The sequence below is a fragment of the Centruroides sculpturatus genome, unplaced genomic scaffold (genome assembly GCF_000671375.1).
Source record: "Centruroides sculpturatus isolate CEXI.00-Female unplaced genomic scaffold, Cexi_2.0 scaffold1639, whole genome shotgun sequence".
Lineage (NCBI taxonomy): Eukaryota > Metazoa > Arthropoda > Arachnida > Scorpiones > Buthidae > Centruroides > Centruroides sculpturatus.
The window spans coordinates 74,718-94,488 of record NW_019385855.1 but is presented as its reverse complement, the minus strand read 5'-3'; the positions used below and the strand labels follow the sequence as shown (position 1 = coordinate 94,488).

Here is a 19,771-nt window from a genome sequence, read left to right as displayed (position 1 = left end):
GAACTTGGCTTCTATTATACTATTTTAGATGCAGTTTTTTGCGTTTTTGATTGCGTTTTAATAGCGTTTTAATATGTCAACAGAATATACACTAAAAAGGGATTTTTCAATATTCCCCCTGTGGGGGAGAGGGACAGGATTAAGGCTTACCTTGAAGAACTTGGCTTCTATTATACTATTTTAAATGCGGGTTTTTGCGTTTTTCATTGCTTTTTAATAGGGTACGCCAAGAGAATGTACACTAAGAAGAAATTTTTCGAAAAATTCCCCCCACACAGGGGAAGTGTTATACATTTATAATAGATACATTTTGAGCCACAACAATGCGTGGCGGGGTCTGCTAGTATATAATAAAAATTCTGAAGCCTGAATATTATGGCAATTGTTTGGTTTAGTATCAATGCATTGGATTTTGGAATGTTTTTTATATGTAAACACAAACATTTTTTGGTCATGTTTATGGGCTTTCATCAGGCAAGAGCTTCATTTATTAATTGAATATGTTATAAACTTTCAAAAATGGAAAACATTCCAAATGGGATCAATATGTAATTAAAAAGTATACTCAATCTCTATTTGCTCAGTTTTCATCTAATTTTATTTATGTTTAATTTGTAATATTTTAATCTATATATGTATCTTTGCATTTTAATCATTTATGATTTTTAGTGTAAAAACTCCATACGGTTAGATATAGAATACTTTTTAAAAATTCTTAAATTTTAACTTTAACCTGCATCAGAGCATGTGTAGAATGTTCTATTCTTGAAAGTTTCACAACTTAAATACAATAAAGATCCTGAAGCTCAATGCACTGATACTAAACCAAATGATTACTGTAATTAATAGTTCGATTAACTACGGCAATCATTTGGTTTAGTTTCACAACTTATTTGATTTATAGAATGGCTCTCTTGACTAATGAAGGCCCATAAATATAGCCAAAAATATTTATTTTACATAAAACTTTCATGCTGGGGTATGTATGATTGGTGTGTTTTTATTTTTGAAAGCAATAATATAAATTACAGCAGAAATTAATAAATCAGAAGTGACATTGATGTTAACTGATATTGTTTAGTACACTATATGTATCAATTTGGACTACTAAAAAGGTTGATGTTAATCAGATTTCCCTTAAGTGGAGTAAGTGTACACTCAAGTATAGGCTTTATGCCAGAACTTCAGAGACTAATGATAGTAACCAACAGTTGACACTAAATAAGATTGACAAAAACAAAAGTCCACTGTAAAATATATATATATATACATACATACATACATACAGTATATGTTTGTGTATCTATATTTTCAAACTATAAATTTACAAAAACCTTATTTGTTTAAATATTTTAAACAAATCATCAAACATATGAAAATGTTTGTAGAAAACAAGATAGATTACGTTACATATAAAAAAAACATAAGTTATATTAAAGAATGTTCAACATCCTGCTTTATGATATACTTTTTTAATGCTCTAATAAGTAATAAAATATCTTGTTTAGATATACATATACATTTGAAATTCATAAAGGTCATGTTTTCAATAAGTTATCATTAGAAAATCTCTCTCAAATCCTTATGATCTATTCAAAAATAATAAATGCAAATCTCATACACATTTACTCTGAAAATATTTTTTGCTTTAAATTAATATGTAAAAAGATATATCATTGGCCTTTATTCTATTTGACAAACTGAAGCAATGAAAAAATATTTTTAGATAATTAACTCTACATAATTATTATAGAATCAAAACAATAATACTATAGAATTGTCAAATTACAAAAAATTATGGTTTTAATTTTTCAATTTTACAAGCTCTATGACGGCTTTTCTGCTAGACTTATTACACCATCAATTAGAAACAGGACAATCTTTAGAAAATCACATTTTTTATTTCCTAGAGTATGCATTTCGGACTTTGAGTCCCTTATCAACTCTTTGTGATGTAAATGGTTATGAGAAGCTCAGAAATGGTGATGATTGATAAAATATAGATGATAATTATTAATTTACAAGTATTTGAGTAGATATGACAGTATGATACATAAAGTAGTAGTAATAGCAGTGAGAGGCAAACAATATACATAATAAAGTACACTTAAAACCATAACATTTAAAACCCTGACAATGAACGTGAAAATAAAATTAAAACCGAGAGGTTTTAATTTTATTTTCACGTTCATTTGTTTCATTGAGGAAAATAAAATTAAATATTTCTGATAGGCAATGTNTTATTTAAATTAATTAATTTATTTATAATTATTAATATTAATAAGAGATGGCGCCTAACGCTTACCTCTAGTGCCAAATTAATTACGTAATTTATTTAGTAATTAGCCTTAAAACTAGCCCGATGGATTTACGGCATATGTTTGGTGATTAAACATTGAACATATAAAATGTCAAAATTTATAATTACAGAGAGTAAAACTTCTCTAAAAAACAAAATAAAGTTACTACTGTATAAAAATTTTAGAACTTTCCATTCAGAAATAAATGAATCTTTTCCTTACACATTACACAGTAAATTCGAAATGCCACAAAAACTTGTGAGGAGACAGTACTTAAAACCAATAAACAACTTTTAATATCAAAAGGAAACATAAATGATAATTGATCTGTCCACCTGTTTTGCTTATTTAGATGACAAATTTATTGTTTCACCTGCACTAATAGTTTCAAGGATAATGGTAGGAATAAAATACCACATATCATTCATTGCAAAAAAAAAATTCAATGGCAATTTATATTTTTAAATTTATTGACTCAAGAGGTTTTACAATTTGGGGACAAAAAAAAAGCACAATATATCCAAATCCATGATATAACGAGGGGATCCTGTATTATAAGCAAGAAGCTTTTTAATATGAATAAGTTAAATAACTTTGTGATGTGAGAGCCTGGATTTGATAAAAATTTTAAGAAAAACAAAATTTTCTTCAATTCATTTAAATCCCAGCAAAAAATTTCAATTTAATTACCAGAGGATGATTGCATTTTTCACCCCGGAGTCACTTCCTTTCCCAGGTGACACATTCGATATGTCACTGGGAACTAACTACAAATATTCACCATTGGTTGAAAATAGTAACATGGCTTAAAGAGGACGTCAAAATCTAGGGGGAGGACCCCCAAAACAAAAGGGCAGAATCGAGGACGAGAAAGTCATCGGGGCCCAGGAGTTTGCTGATCCACCTCCTTTTCATGTGAGTGTAGTTTAACCGTGCTCCATCGCTGATCCCTTCGACTGCCATTCACCGCAGATGCCTTAGCAACAAACATTTGATAGTGAACTGTACCATCAAGGAGCCTAACTCTACCCAACCTAGCTGAGACCTCTCCACCTCGTCATCAGGATGTTTTGCGACCTCAAGACTTTGATCAAGTCGATTCAACTCAAGGTATTTAGCATCACGTGTAAAAATGTAAGCTCTCTCTCAGCTAGAAACCCATTAAAACAGTACCAACTAGTATAAAGTCTAATCGATTATGTTACGCTATATCCATTATATGATGCTATATAAAAGCTATAATGAAACTCTGTTATCCTATATATATGTGTGTAAATAGTTTACATAAATAAACATGTATTATTCTTTTATTATTAAGTTGTGGTGTGCACTTCTTCCAGCTGTCTCTCAGGCCATCTCCATTCCAAGTCCAAGTGCCTACAAATGCAACTGTTTGTGCAAAAAATTAAATTAGCAGCCATCAAGGTTTCTGTGTCTGTCCTTACAGACACAGTGGTGTCAGACTGACAACTTTGTCATCGCAAACGTGGTGTTGACCTTTCGGTCAAGTGGTGCCGAAGCAATAAGGGGCGCTTCAGCATTGTCACAGTGACATCTCATTCTCAACTTGAAATAGCAACTGAACTATTAACTGTTACTGTCCAATTCAATATTGCACTGTTTGAAAGTTTTAGATTATGGTTGTTCTTACAACTGGCAGTAAATATCTATTACATCTTTAGTCTTTACAAAATAATATCTGTATTTTCTGCTTGTGTGTTTTGAACTACCAAGGATAGAAAATTTCACAGCAATAACAATTTAATCTTTAGCCTTAAGTCTCTCATCTGTATATATAATAATTTAATAAATTCGTCCAAAAAATTTTTGTTGAATTAAAGATCTGTATTCTAAGCAAACTAGTTAAATTTTTTAAATGTTTATATCCTTAAACTAACCTGTAATATGAATAATATAACAGGATGCATCATCAGTTGGTAAAACTAAGACATCTCTAAAGTGGTGTTAACATGCAGTTAACAAGAATGTCTAAACTGACATTCACAGTTTTATCCAAATTATTGGATAATTTGAATGAGGTATAAGAATTTGTAAGGATTTGGATTGTCCAGTAAGCCTATCTATAAAACAATCTCAGATACTAACATTAAATATATTTTAGCCTGAAGTCTTTCTTTGTTATTTGACATAACACCATAAGACAGTTTTGTTTAAGTATTTTATCACAGATTAAGATGTCTATAGAAGACTAATGTTTTAATTACATATGTTAATAAAATTTATATGTAATCAATTTTTCGGATTAAACAGTTATTCTCTTTGTAATTATCTATTAAGTATAAAAGTAAATTGACATAAATTGATTATAGTATGCTAAATTCAAATGTAGGCAAGTGACAGCTCTACAGGTCTCAAATGTATCATTCGAAGCTCGAATTGAGCCAAAATAATGTTTAGTTTGAAAAGTTCTTATTTAATATTATTTCTTGTTTGACATTCCTAGCCATTAGATAATTTTGAAACGATTAAAACAGTAATCTTATAAATAAATTTTTTAAAAAATAGTATTTAATATTTAAACTTGACATTTCAGTAAATATAATTGAAATTCATATGCCTTTCTCAAATAAACAATAAACATTTCAAAACATAGTATTTTCCGGTTCACTCGGGAGTTACTTTTTGTAATGAACTTTAGGACAAAAAGCAACTCCCAAAACATAATAAGGTGGAGAAGGAAATATCTGCAATGTAACCTCATGAACTATTTTTTCCTTAATTAATGCAACTACCTTTAATTTTCCTTTTGTTAACTTTTTATCCTTTTTTTGCAAACTTGTAAACATTTATAATTTGCAAAATTCTACTAAAAATCAATTAATTAATCAAAACAAAAATGTATTTTACAGCATTAAAACTTGCAGAATTTCACGGGTGAAAATCTTTTAATTGCACGTTCAGATGGGTCAACGCCTTTGTTTACATGTAAGTTTAAAGATCTTTCAAATATTTACTTTTAAATTTCCTCTTTTCTTTCATTTCGATTAAGTGAATCGATATCTGACATAAATTTCAAATAAATATGTATAAAATTAAGTTTAATATGAGAAATGATTAAAATACCAACCATTTGACATATCCAAACGTCTTTACTTTACCTTCCATTTAACCGTTCCCATCCTGTTTCTCAAATGATAACGATGGCTTTTGGAAATAGCCCAAATTCCGCCCAATTTTAAACAGAAATATTTCATTAATAAAAACTGTTATATCTTCTATTTAAATGCCTTTTATTATAATTTTATATAAATAATATATTATAGTGATTTTTTGAGACAGATAAAAAGATTTTTAAATAATTTTTGCCCATAGTGAGATATCCGGAGCCCAACGATCCGACCCCCAATTCGAATCCAGCTTCCTCGAATAGACAGGCCTTAACCGCCCATCCATCTGAACAATTTAAATGTGTAAATATAAATAACAATACTGTATTAATTAATTAACCATGTAATGGAAAATATGTAATGAAAACAGATATAAAGTGAAATTTTTTAAAACATTTACTGAAATGCAATATTTATATTTATGTATTAACATATCGAATTGTATTTTGGTATTTCTAAGTAACAAGCAGCTAAGTAAGTAAACCAATAGCGTAATCTATTACCACGTAATTATTACCATTTTATAGACGGCCGGATGGCCAAGCGACTAAGGTAACGATCCGGAGCTTCCGTATATTGGGTTGGTCTAATCCTCGAGGTGTTCCTAAATCCCATTATCAACAAACAACAGAAAATTCATGACTAATTTATTCTATAAATCAGAGCTGTGGAGTCGGAGTTGGAGTCTTAGTCGGAGTCGTGGAGTTTTGGTGTTTTAGCCGAAGTCGGAGTCGGAGTCGGAGTCGTCAAAAAGTCCGCCGACTCCGACTCCCTTTTACTTACCAACTTATTATGTATATGAAACGGAGTCGGAGTCGGAGTCGGAGTCGGATGGTAAGGAAAAGTCAGAGTCGGAGTCGGATGGTAAGGAAAAGTTGGAGTCGGAGTCGGTAGATTTTTACGCGACTCCACAGCCCTGCTATAAATTTAAAGAAACTACTGAATGATATTTGTCCATTGTCCTGTGGAACTATTTTTATATAGTTATTTATTTGTTGTATTTAGACCAAAACCACATTTCTTGTTTGCAAAGCCTGGTTAATCCAGGTTAACCCAGAGTACAATCAGCACCAACTTGTGTGGACCGCTGATCTGATGTTGAATCGTAGAGTTTGAACTTTCTTGCATAATATAGACGCTTTTTTATAGCTTGTGCCACCTTTTTATAGTCTGCAGGCACCTTTGCAAGCCGGATGGCCGAGCGGTCTAGGTGGCAGCCTATCGCTGTCATCTAGACCGCTCTCCCGACCAATTACAGTCGACCCCCTATAACACGGGTTGCTATAGTTCGGATTGCTATACGACGGCGAAAAAATTGCGACGGTATCCGTACAAACATGATAAAAAAAACCTCCTATAATTCGGTAAAACGTCATCGGGCAGCCGAACTACTTTCCGCCGTCCAGCGCCACGCTACGGACAGTTTAGGCGGGTAAATTGAGTTTACTATCGTCTGTACAGTATTATATATAAATTATATATAAACTAGGTACTGTACATATAATTATATATAAATTATGTACTGTATATATAATTATATATTAACTTAATTTATTGTAACTTTATTATAATTTTATATATGTACTTTCCGCCGTCCAGCGCCACGCTACGGAGAGTTTAGGCGAGTAAGTTGAGTTTACTATCGTCTGTACTGTATGTAAATTAGGTACCGTAAGTCTAATACAGCACTAATTTTATACATTTCTTGTGAAAGAAACATTTCTTATTCAACGGCCATAAAAATTATTTATATTAATGATGTCTCCAAAGTTCAACGAAGTTTTCGCAGAAAAATAACTTATCAGAAATCGCGCCCACCATTTGGTGCGCTGCTCCGCGACGAAAACAAGCTTAAGCAATGGCGTTGTCGAATGGTGCACACTCCGTAAGTAATCCTACAATTTTTTGTTTATAGCATAGTTTATACGGATTATTCCCAAAAAAATATACGTGTTTCGGAAATATTGAGTCGAATTAGTCTAATAATCGATTAATTTTATGGAAGAAAACCTTTCAAACAGCCGTAGTCCGTAAAGCGCATACGTGCGCGGGCTGTGATTGGAAAGGACTCGTACAAAATGGATTCATAAAGAACGGAACGTATCTACCGTCTTATGGGGGGTCGACTGTATTTCAAAAACTAATAGGGCAATCACTGTAGACTTTTGCCGATATATATTATGTCGGACATGTGCTACACTATAATGCGAATATCCTCCCTTTACAACCCCTCTATCGGGCAGCCCTCTGCTCTGGAGACCCGGGATCAAATTCAGACTGGTCAAAAAATCCCCAGAAATTTTTGGTGTGGTCCGTCCGGATATGTCGGGGCCTGTCCCTCACCATCCGGCCGCCCCATTGTGGGTCTGGCCGAACCCATAACGGGCTTGCTAAAAGAGGCCCTCTTAGTGCCCACAGGGTGAAAATAGTTTAAAAAAAGATTGAACAATTTTTAATAAATTGGCCAAATGCTTAAATAATAAATGGTTTTTAGTAGGTCCGCTGCTCGTTTAAACTCAATGGTTTGTGCAAATCCGCTATTGGTCTAGATTCGACCAATCCTGTCGCTACACGAGTGGACGATGACGTTTTACCGTATCATATTAGTCTCTTTTAGCGCATTTATACGAATATGTCGCAATTTCTTCGCCGTTATATACGAATCCGCATTATATGAACCCGTTTTATAGTGGTCTACTGTACAGACACTTGGCAATTCAATCATCAACTTTTATTCGGGAATTTCTTATTTGCCGAGAAGCGTTTCGGGCCCAAGCCCTCTTTTGCCGGCTACATAATAAAAACAGAAATATAAGTTCCTTATATCACACAATGTTTCTTATTATGACAATTATAACACACCATTACTTCTCGGGATATCCTGTGGTATGATAATCGAAAATACATCATATTTTTTAATTCACTGTTAATTTAAATACATTTCATTATTAAAATATCTTTACACTTAAAATGTTTTATAAAAAAATTTTTGCAATTAAAATGGTTTTTAGTAGGTCCGCTATTTAGTAAGTCGATTTATAGGGGATAATTTAATATTCATTTAAACCTTTTTGTAAATAAAGGGTATTTTATCTATACGCCAAACATCTCGAAGGTATTTAACCTGTCAATTTCCACGGATACAATATTCATATCCGATATTCATGTAAGTTTTACAACTATGTCTGTATAGATATGAAATAACCAGCGGCGGCCTTATCCATTGCGAGGCTCTGGGCGGCAGATCTTTGCGAGGCCCTTATCCTTTGTGCAAAGTATGTGAATTGTAATAGTAGGCACTTATTAATATTAATATATACTGTACTATAAATTAAATTTATTTTATTGTTATAACTAATAGCCAAGGATAAAATAAAAAGTTTTAAATATCAACTTTTTTCTACTTGGTTGTTGCGCGAGGCCCCTCCAAGAGCGAGGCCCCGGGCGATTGCCCTGCTCGCCACCCCCTAAGGCCGCCACTGGAAATAACTTCATTTAATTTAAATTTAACTATAATTAAAGCTATTTTTAATGGTGTCATCCACAGATGGTATTGTGCGTACAACAAAACTGATACAGTATTAGGAATATTAAAATACAAATACTTTCTCTTTATTTCTACTAGCAACCCAATCTTACAGTTCTTGCAAATAATCTTTGTCTGTTGATGCAAATACCGCATCTTCTCTGTGAGTAGTTTTCTGTATTGTGGCCATGCATCAGCGTCTGCATCCGGCCGCACATCAGAAGAGACACAAGCAGAAATACTGAGCAACTAACAGGATTTTTTAATAGATAGTTTCCATACATTCTAAAATATGTTTTAACAATTGTTCTGTGAAATTCACAGTATGTAAAATTAGTTGTCTTCCCGATATTTTTATCAGCAGCCATTCAGCCTGACATGTGCCTTCTAAACCAAATGCAAAATCGGTAAAAGAACTAAAATACAACTAGATTGTCCAGCCGCGATTCAAAAATATAATTCAATTGCAAGTTTGGTAAACAATTATTAGTAGCTTCCGTAAGCCTAATATAGTGTATTAATTAAACAATCCAAATATCACCCACACAGATTACTAATACTGAATGGACGAAATATGAATTTCCTATCTTTCTTCCCCTCTTGTTATTAAAGAATGTGTCAGCATGTTTAACTGACATCGGAAATTTCTCAATCGTATATATGATAAAAAAAACCGTGCTCTCAGTCAGACATTTTTTCTAGACTGTCCCCACCCAAAACCGGAAGCGGAAGTTTATTAATTAAAAAGTTTAACATTAATAATTGATTACATATAATATAATAAAAGAAAATAAGAATTATCATTATTAATTTTCTTTTACTTTTGTAGTTTGTTTACGTGCCGTCAACATTAACATCCGATCACAAACAGTGAATTGGGATGATGTTTCACGTAAATGAAAGTGTCAGTAGCATGGAAATTCCCACGAAAAGTTTAATAAGTGTTCAGAACTGTACTGTACAGTACACCTTTATTTGAATGGCACAATCGTTCTGCACAAAGTTTCTATCTCTACCGGTAAAATCATGGAAGTTGTCTTCTGGGGTAACAGTGTAGGTTGCCAATTCTCCCGGATTCGCCAGGAGACTCCCAACATTTAACAAAAATATCGATAGTTTTAAAAAGGAAGTGTTTTGGAATAGTCAATTACATTATAATTCTGAGAAATAAATTGAAATCGTAAGTTTTAGTCGATTTAGTCTTTTTAGTAGATTTTCTTAGATTACCATGTTCTCAGATATTCTCTACGTTTCTGTTAGGGAAATCGGTTAAATCACCCAGGATCAGGTATTTATAGGATTAGCTAGAGTCTGTGGTTCGATGAAGACTAAATTTTCGATTTGTACTTTTTCACGCACGTTCCACGGTTATCTTACGTGGTGGTTTTGTTTTTAAGATTAACTCCTGGAATCAACTCTTCAGAAGAATCTATTACAGCGTATAGTGCATGTGACTTTCCTGAAGAAGGGTTCTATAACTCTGAACTACTGTCTAGCAAAGTTCGCAGGGCATACACAAGAAAAGATCAGAAATTTCAAGAAGCAGAGATGTCATCTTAATTCAGAGTAATGCAAGAAGACGACATACAGTTAAGGAAATATAAAATATTTTGTCAAAATGGAAAGGTTTTCTTATCCTGTCTATATTTCGGACTTATCACCAAGTTTCATCATTTGTTTGGCCCTTGAAATAATACATCAGTGAAAACGTTTTCAGCCGAAAATGAGATTATTAATGCAGTTTTTCAGTGGCTTCGAAGTGAAACAAAAGAATTATACACTGGAAAAATATGGAGGTTGGTGAACTGATAGAAAAAAAAAATGTTTAGAAGTGGCAGAGGACTATACTCAAAAACTTTGTAATTTCTTTCTGTGTGTAATATTTGTGAAGTAATAAAATCAGTTTTTTTTATTAGTGACTGCACAATCCTCGTAATAGTCTACTAGATGGATTCATAATAAAGTCTCGTACACTGAAATACTGTATTTTAATTATATAAGACTTCACGAAAAAACCCATTACAGCTTGGAGGTTATCCTTCGATAACAATAGTATCCTCTGTAATTTAACAAAAATAACATTTTTTATTTTTACTTTATGCTTTTAAAGCATTGCCCGAAGTTTTTGTAAAATAAATAGATGCATACAAATAAAATTAGCCTATATGAACAATATAAAATTCTGAAATAAATATTGTAATAATAAATTAATCAGACTTAAATAAAATTCCAACTACATAGTTAGTTAATAAATTAAATCATCAACGAAATTCTATACTATAAAGAGAATTCTATACTAAAAAGACAAACAATTTTACTATATCTTACTTTTATATTAAAATAAAAATTTCAAGTTAATTTTAAAATAAAAAATAATTATTTTAAGTATAACAGATTATTTACTGAGAATATTAACAATAAATTAGTCATGTATTGTACTTTAGCATCACTTAAAAAGAGTATTTTATTTTATTTTGAATATGTAAGATACAAATTTCGTTTAATCTAACCACAGGACATAATTATGAGCAATGAAGTTTTATGCTATAGTATAAAAGTTTATTGATGAACACTTCTGATATTAATAACATTATTTATTTATTTATGTTTAAATTTAAAAGAATCAAATTTTACGGAAATAATCTATATTAGACAAATATTGAGAATTTATAAAATAAAATTGTTTTCAATTTTCTTTTCAGCCACTCATCTTTTATCGATAAAGTCAATCGTCGTGCGTGACTATACAACGGATAATACAGTTTCCATCAACTTTGACTTAAACCTTCCTTATTCCTTTTAAATTGTTTTTCTTTTTTTTCCAACTTCAGGTAAAGAAAAAGTCATTACAAGCTAAATCTGAAAATAGAAAGGCTGCAGAAGGATATAAGATCCAGCTCTAAGAAGTAAAGCAGTTTGAATCAATAGAACTCATACAAGACGAATCGAAGAAAATTTTGCGATCATCAATAAAAAAAAAAAAACAATAAAAAAATTTTTCAAATGTTTATGAACCCAGGAAATTGTTGGAGAAAGTGTATTGAAGCTAAGGGTGATTATTTTGAAAAATATTAAATAAATATCTTAAGAAATTTTGATTTTTTTGGAATTTTTTTATACATTTTGTATTAAGTTGCATTTTAAACGCTTCTCTATGAGGCGTTTATGGTCTATTTATTCCTTTGTAAATTAAAAAATTGAATTTTTTAAATTTATATTTTAATAAAATTGTTTTACTCTTTAATACATTTATTATATAGAATTTCCATATTCAATTTTTTTAATTAACTGGACAGTTGGAATTTGATCTAAATCTGATTTATTTAGAGTCGTGATAACAGAATTTTATATAGTTCACACATAAAAATGACTTGCAAATTGAATCAAAAACGATTTAAAAACTAATATAGATTATAAAAATGAATATTAAGCCATTTTTTGGTTGTTATTTCTGCCGATTAAGAATTACTAATCAATTAGTCAAATTTAAAAAAAAAAAAAACTAAATCTAAGTTTAATATGATTACAAATTTTGAATTAGTTTATGTAACTTACGTACAGTGTATAAAATAAATTAATAAACAGCTTTAAAACTATATCGCGGAAAAACAGCCGAAATTTCGATATTTACTATTGAATTTCGATTGTTTTCCTGCGATATAGTATTAAAGCTGTTTATTAATTTAACATTCTAATTGAAATTTTTTGAATACATTTATGTTCTGCTTCGTTTATGTTTACTAATAAGGGGTCATCCATTAATTACGTTAGTTTAAGAGAGAAAGGGGGCCGCAAAAAGTACATCATACAATAGGGAAGAGTTGACCTCTTCCCTGTTGTGAACAATGATGTACTGTACAGTAATTTTGACTCAATGTGTACAATAATGACTCAAAAGTTGTACATATAATTAATGAAAGGCCGTAATATATTTTAACTGCAGATTGTAAATTTGTAATGTTGTTTAAATTTTAGCTTATTTTTAATATAGGTAGATTAAGTTACGCGATAGATTATATAATACAGACGTAACACACTATAAACAGTGTAGGTTGCCAATTCTCCCGGATTCGCCAGGAGACTCCCAACATTTAACAAAAATATCGATAGTTTTAAAAAGGAAGTGTTTTGGAATAGTCANATTTTTTATAAAAAAATTATATTTTAAATTTTATTTTCTTATTTCCGAAATCTAAGTTTATATTACCTATTTTAATACAATTTAATAATAAAAATAAAACTTAGTGAATATTGTGATAATTGATAGGTCCATACTGATTATTTTTATAAAATAGTTTCTTAATTTTGTCATGGTATTTAACTTATTTAAAGCATTTTTTATCAGCGCATATTTTTTATAATTTAATTTTAAAGGAAAAAATGTAGCCTAGTATATTGATAATTTATTTATAAAAGAGAGTGAGAGTATCTTAAAAAAATAATGTATTGCTGTAATGAAGCATTATTATATCATTTCTTCAACCAAAATTCAAATTTGAACTAAGGAATTTAAAAGTTAATGTAAAATTAAAAGTAAATTTAAAATCTGGTTAGTAAATTTATCAAAATGAAAAACAAAAAGTAATAATAAATAAATTTTTAGATAAATCGAAGGCAGAATTCCAATAATTGGTGAAGATGAATGATTGATTACTGAGTATTCATAATGTTATATGACTTTTTACTAAATAAAAATGTAATTGATATCTAATATTGATTTAAGTTGTCATATAAAAATGAAATGTATTAATAGATAAAGATGGATAAAAGACAGATAAAGAAAATAGTTTAAGACATGACGAAGCAAGTTTAATAAAAAACCTTTTTTAAAGAATAATGAATTTTTTTAAAACGTTTTTTTAATTAAACTTGCTTTATATCATGCTCTAAAATGTTACAATTGAAATTTCATCCACTTCTAATTAAGATAGAAGTCTGAAACTTGTAAGACATACCTAAGTCCGATGACAATGCATTTTAATGTTTTAGAGGGTTGGCCCATTCCCACCATCCTCCCAATCCAAACTCAATAAATATAACCAAATGTAGAAATTAATCATGTGTGCGTATAAATGCATTGTAATGATGACAATTTCTAATTAAGGAAAGACAAATTGTATAATAATTTGTAGAACTATAATAAAATTTCACATATTGATGAATAAAAGACCTTTCATTTTAGGCTATTGATAAAATTTAGAAACTTCCATCCTCCCTGCAGTCACACGCAAGTTTTAATTTTAGTTTTTCAATTTATTTACAATAGAAAATACAAAGTGATTTGAAGTTGTTGCATGAAAGTTGTTAGAATTTTCAAATAAGCTGGCATCTGAAAAGTACGTACGTCATTTGAGAATGTAAAGAATATAGTTATGCTATTTAATTTTTTTCTATTAAGAGAAAAATAATCTTTAATAGTAATCTATGCAGAGTAATAAATAGGAGTCATACAGGAGATCCAAAAATAATTCGATAAACAAATTCGAAAATGTAAAATGCTAAAAAAAAAAATTGAGATTAATAATGAAACTTAAAAGGCTTGACTAGCCCTTTAAAATTTAAGAAGTTTAAAAAGATTTATCAGATGAAAAAGATTTAAATAGGAATAGAATAAAGTACAGATTTTGATACAATAAATTTCTTTATATCCTAACACGTTTTGATTTTTTGAGTTCATTCCTGAAACTTAAACAAATCTATTTATAATAATATAATATATTAAATTTTCGTATTATTTTGATCATGATTAAGATGTCTCATCATTTTACTAGCATAAATTTCATTTTACATTAATAAAGGAGCGACAGAATTAGTATTATTAAAAAAAAATGAATGAGTTGAGATCATAACTAATCAAATGACATACAATGATACTTACATATAAATAATCTCCCTGAGAAAGATCTTTATGAAGAATAACAAAATTAAGTGTTAGTGTTATAAACAATTACAGCTTCCTGACTGGAGAATAATTTCGTCATACAAAAATAAATCTATGATTGATACTTTTGCAAATTTAGAAAATATGCATATAAGTAGAAATCTAATATTGATGCATTTCTAAATTAGAAATCACAAAACTTATATTTAAAAATGTTAAAGTTTAAATTAAAATACTGTATATGTATATATACAGTAGGCTAATATAAATAGGAACTTTTAAAAAACTGTTTGGAGAGTAAGATCGATAGTTAGATAATATGCGAGAAAGCCATGTAAATAAATAAGATTAAGTAATAAATATCGTAAGTCTTCGCGAGAATATTTAATAATTTTGGATTTTTCTTGGTCTAAATAAGAAAGTAATATCTATAGTTAAATACTATACATCAAATTAATATCAAAAATAAAACATCAAATAAGTTTAAATAAGCTTCGGAAGCAAAAAATATTTGAAACGTTTTGCGAAAGAATGAGTTAAATATATAGAAGAAATCCTTTATAAATGTAAGTTAACAGACTAAAATATTTGATAGTACAGTAGAGCCTCGATTATCCGACTCAATTGGGGGCTGGGATTGATAGGATAATTGAAAAGTCGGATAACCGAAAAGTATGAAAAAATCCATTATTAGTGTAGTATATTATTATATCCCATGTAATTAGTATATTAGTATATCGCTATTAACCTATTTTGCGTTGAATTTTCATCGATGTTAAGCCTAACAAAAATTTTTTAAAATAATAATCGTCGCTATTGTATCGTTAAAAATTAGAAAATTAAGCCTCGTTTAAATACTGGCTCCCTTTCATGGTCGAATGAGTGTTGCCAGCTAAAACACGTAAAAATAATATTAAAGTAGCCAAGACATGGCCAAATATTGTAGCGCCACATCACTAGTGGACATTTGAAATTTGCCGACTAGGACGGTCGGTTAATCGGGAGTCAGATAATCGAGGCTCTACTGTAGTCATATTAAATCTTTCTTTAGTTTTGTATTTAGATCAATTACAAGTTTTACGCAAGGAAGTATTCTAAACAAAGAACTGAAAAATAAAAATTTATACTATATGTCAGAGCTTCCCAATGGAATGGTCGACACCTTAAGGATTGTTGAAACTTTGAAGGAGATCGATGAGCAAATTAGATGCATTTTGTACTGTACAATAAACGGCAATGAAAGTAGGAATAAATATAAAAAGTTTGTTGTTACAATTAAGATTAAATAAATTCTCACTATTTATAAATAATGTATATATATTGCCTTTACAACAGATTGCTTCCATTGGTGAAATGCAAAAGAATTTTCAGTTATTCATCTCCCGAATGACTGGAAAATTTTCTACAGTGCGTAAAATCAATAAAATTTTTGAAATATTACAATTGCATCTATCTGAAACTACCGACTGAAATTGAATGACTTGTCAAGATTTCAAATGTATAGCTTAAATAACTTTTTAAAAATATTTCTAAAGAACAAAATGGAAATAAGGAGTATAAAAATCACATGCATTAAAAACGCTATTGTGTAATAATTATTTATATTGGTTACTTTTTGACAGTAAAAATTCTATAAAACAATTAATGTAACACGAATTTAACTTTATTACTTAATAAACAGTTTGTTTGATTGATTGATTATTTTATTATATTATTATTTTTTATGCAATAATTAAAACTTTTAAATTCACTTCTTAAAAAAATAATTATGCTTTTTAACTGAACTAAAGCGTTAAAATCGAAAAATACAGTAATTAATTAGATGGAATAATAACTATAGAATATATTGATGGATTTTTCGGAGAAGTTTCTCACTTACCATCCAATTCACACTGGGACTGAACAAATTAATCTCTAAATGCACATATTATTCGCATCTATCATTTACCTCTCTCCTTGAAAAACTAATTTAATGTAAATTCAACGAAAACATTATCATTAAACAAAAGTAATAAATAAATAATAATGATATTCTTTTATATATAATGCATTATTGTTTCACAGATATACTACTTAATTATTATTTAATCAAGAACATTTTTAAGTTTTTTTTTAATTTATTATATTTTGAAGAATAGTAAACTAATAAATTAAACATTTCGGAAAAATACAAAGTTTTAGTATATAACACAAGTAATTTACCTGGGAAATTATTAGTGTAGCCTATTACAATCTCACATTATGGATTTTGTAAAATTTATACGTTTTATTTTCCTTAATCTTATTTCAGACAATCTTTTCTTAGTTCAGCTCTTCTGGAAATCTAGAAAATTAAATCTATAATCAGTATAAAGTAAGAGAATATTTCTGGATGTAGATGAACAGATTGATAGAATTCGGACTCAAGCCTACGTTTTGTAAAAATTTGAAAAAATTCAAACTAATATATTTTTATAGTTGGAATATAAAGAATTCTCCTCTAGTAGAGTTAATTTATGCATTAGTTAGTTTAATAATAAAAATGATTAATAATAAAAGAAATCTTCGTTATCATAGATGTACAGTAATGAAGATTTCTTTCATTATTAATTACTTTTATCGTAACATAGAAATTGACATTAAAATAATGTAAAATAATTATAAACACCTTCCAAGTGAACAAAATAATTTTTGTTTTAAAAATTCATTATTCAAAAAAACAAATTATATTAAATTAATTAATTTATTAGNCCTCGTTTAAATACTGGCTCCCTTTCATGGTCGAATGAGTGTTGCCAGCTAAAACACGTAAAAATAATATTAAAGTAGCCAAGACATGGCCAAATATTGTAGCGCCACATCACTAGTGGACATTTGAAATTTGCCGACTAGGACGGTCGGTTAATCGGGAGTCAGATAATCGAGGCTCTACTGTAGTCATATTAAATCTTTCTTTAGTTTTGTATTTAGATCAATTACAAGTTTTACGCAAGGAAGTATTCTAAACAAAGAACTGAAAAATAAAAATTTATACTATATGTCAGAGCTTCCCAATGGAATGGTCGACACCTTAAGGATTGTTGAAACTTTGAAGGAGATCGATGAGCAAATTAGATGCATTTTGTACTGTACAATAAACGGCAATGAAAGTAGGAATAAATATAAAAAGTTTGTTGTTACAATTAAGATTAAATAAATTCTCACTATTTATAAACAATGTATATATATTGCCTTTACAACAGATTGCTTCCATTGGTGAAATGCAAAAGAATTTTCAGTTATTCATCTCCCGAATGACTGGAAAATTTTCTACAGTGCGTAAAATCAATAAAATTTTTGAAATATTACAATTGCATCTATCTGAAACTACCGACTGAAATTGAATGACTTGTCAAGATTTCAAATGTATAGCTTAAATAACTTTTTAAAAATATTTCTAAAGAACAAAATGGAAATAAGGAGTATAAAAATCACATGCATTAAAAACGCTATTGTGTAATAATTATTTATATTGGTTACTTTTTGACAGTAAAAATTCTATAAAACAATTAATGTAACACGAATTTAACTTTATTACTTAATAAACAGTTTGTTTGATTGATTGATTATTTTATTATATTATTATTTTTTATGCAATAATTAAAACTTTTAAATTCACTTCTTAAAAAAATAATTATGCTTTTTAACTGAACTAAAGCGTTAAAATCGAAAAATACAGTAATTAATTAGATGGAATAATAACTATAGAATATATTGATGGATTTTTCGGAGAAGTTTCTCACTTACCATCCAATTCACACTGGGACTGAACAAATTAATCTCTAAATGCACATATTATTCGCATCTATCATTTACCTCTCTCCTTGAAAAACTAATTTAATGTAAATTCAACGAAAACATTATCATTAAACAAAAGTAATAAATAAATAATAATGATATTCTTTTATATATAATGCATTATTGTTTCACAGATATACTACTTAATTATTATTTAATCAAGAACATTTTTAAGTTTTTTTTTAATTTATTATATTTTGAAGAATAGTAAACTAATAAATTAAACATTTCGGAAAAATACAAAGTTTTAGTATATAACACAAGTAATTTACCTGGGAAATTATTAGTGTAGCCTATTACAATCTCACATTATGGATTTTGTAAAATTTATACGTTTTATTTTCCTTAATCTTATTTCAGACAATCTTTTCTTAGTTCAGCTCTTCTGGAAATCTAGAAAATTAAATCTATAATCAGTATAAAGTAAGAGAATATTTCTGGATGTAGATGAACAGATTGATAGAATTCGGACTCAAGCCTACGTTTTGTAAAAATTTGAAAAAATTCAAACTAATATATTTTTATAGTTGGAATATAAAGAATTCTCCTCTAGTAGAGTTAATTTATGCATTAGTTAGTTTAATAATAAAAATGATTAATAATAAAAGAAATCTTCGTTATCATAGATGTACAGTAATGAAGATTTCTTTCATTATTAATTACTTTTATCGTAACATAGAAATTGACATTAAAATAATGTAAAATAATTATAAACACCTTCCAAGTGAACAAAATAATTTTTGTTTTAAAAATTCATTATTCAAAAAAACAAATTATATTAAATTAATTAATTTATTAGGTAAAGCCATATTTAATATGTTTAAGTAACCAAGTACCAATTAATTAATTTTATTTTTTCAAGAATAATGAAATGGAATATATAATTTCTAACGTAATGCGATTTAATAAAAGTAAATGATAATGTGTATAGACTTAAAATCAAAAAGACAAAAAAAATTAATAAAATAAATGATACTTTTCAGAAAAAAACAAGAAAAAATAGCAGTAATTATTTATAATTTCGTTTTATTTTTGTTATTATTGCTGAAAAAAGACAAATTATGTAACTTGAACCCTTTTCTTATATTGTGTATCATATATTTAAGTATTGGGTTATAAG

At 28.8% G+C, this 19,771-nt stretch overlaps 1 protein-coding gene across 1 annotated transcript in view; it reads right to left on the bottom strand.

Moving 5' to 3' along the window:
• Positions 1-5,460, bottom strand: part of LOC111642539 (tyrosine-protein kinase Tec-like) — a 59,745-nt gene extending 54,285 nt beyond the window's left edge. Inside the window, exon 1 of the mRNA XM_023388887.1 lies at positions 5,389-5,460. The gene's annotated coding sequence lies outside the window, so the exon portion shown is untranslated. The remainder of the gene's footprint in view (positions 1-5,388) is intronic.
• Between the last annotated feature and the right edge of the window lie 14,311 nt (positions 5,461-19,771).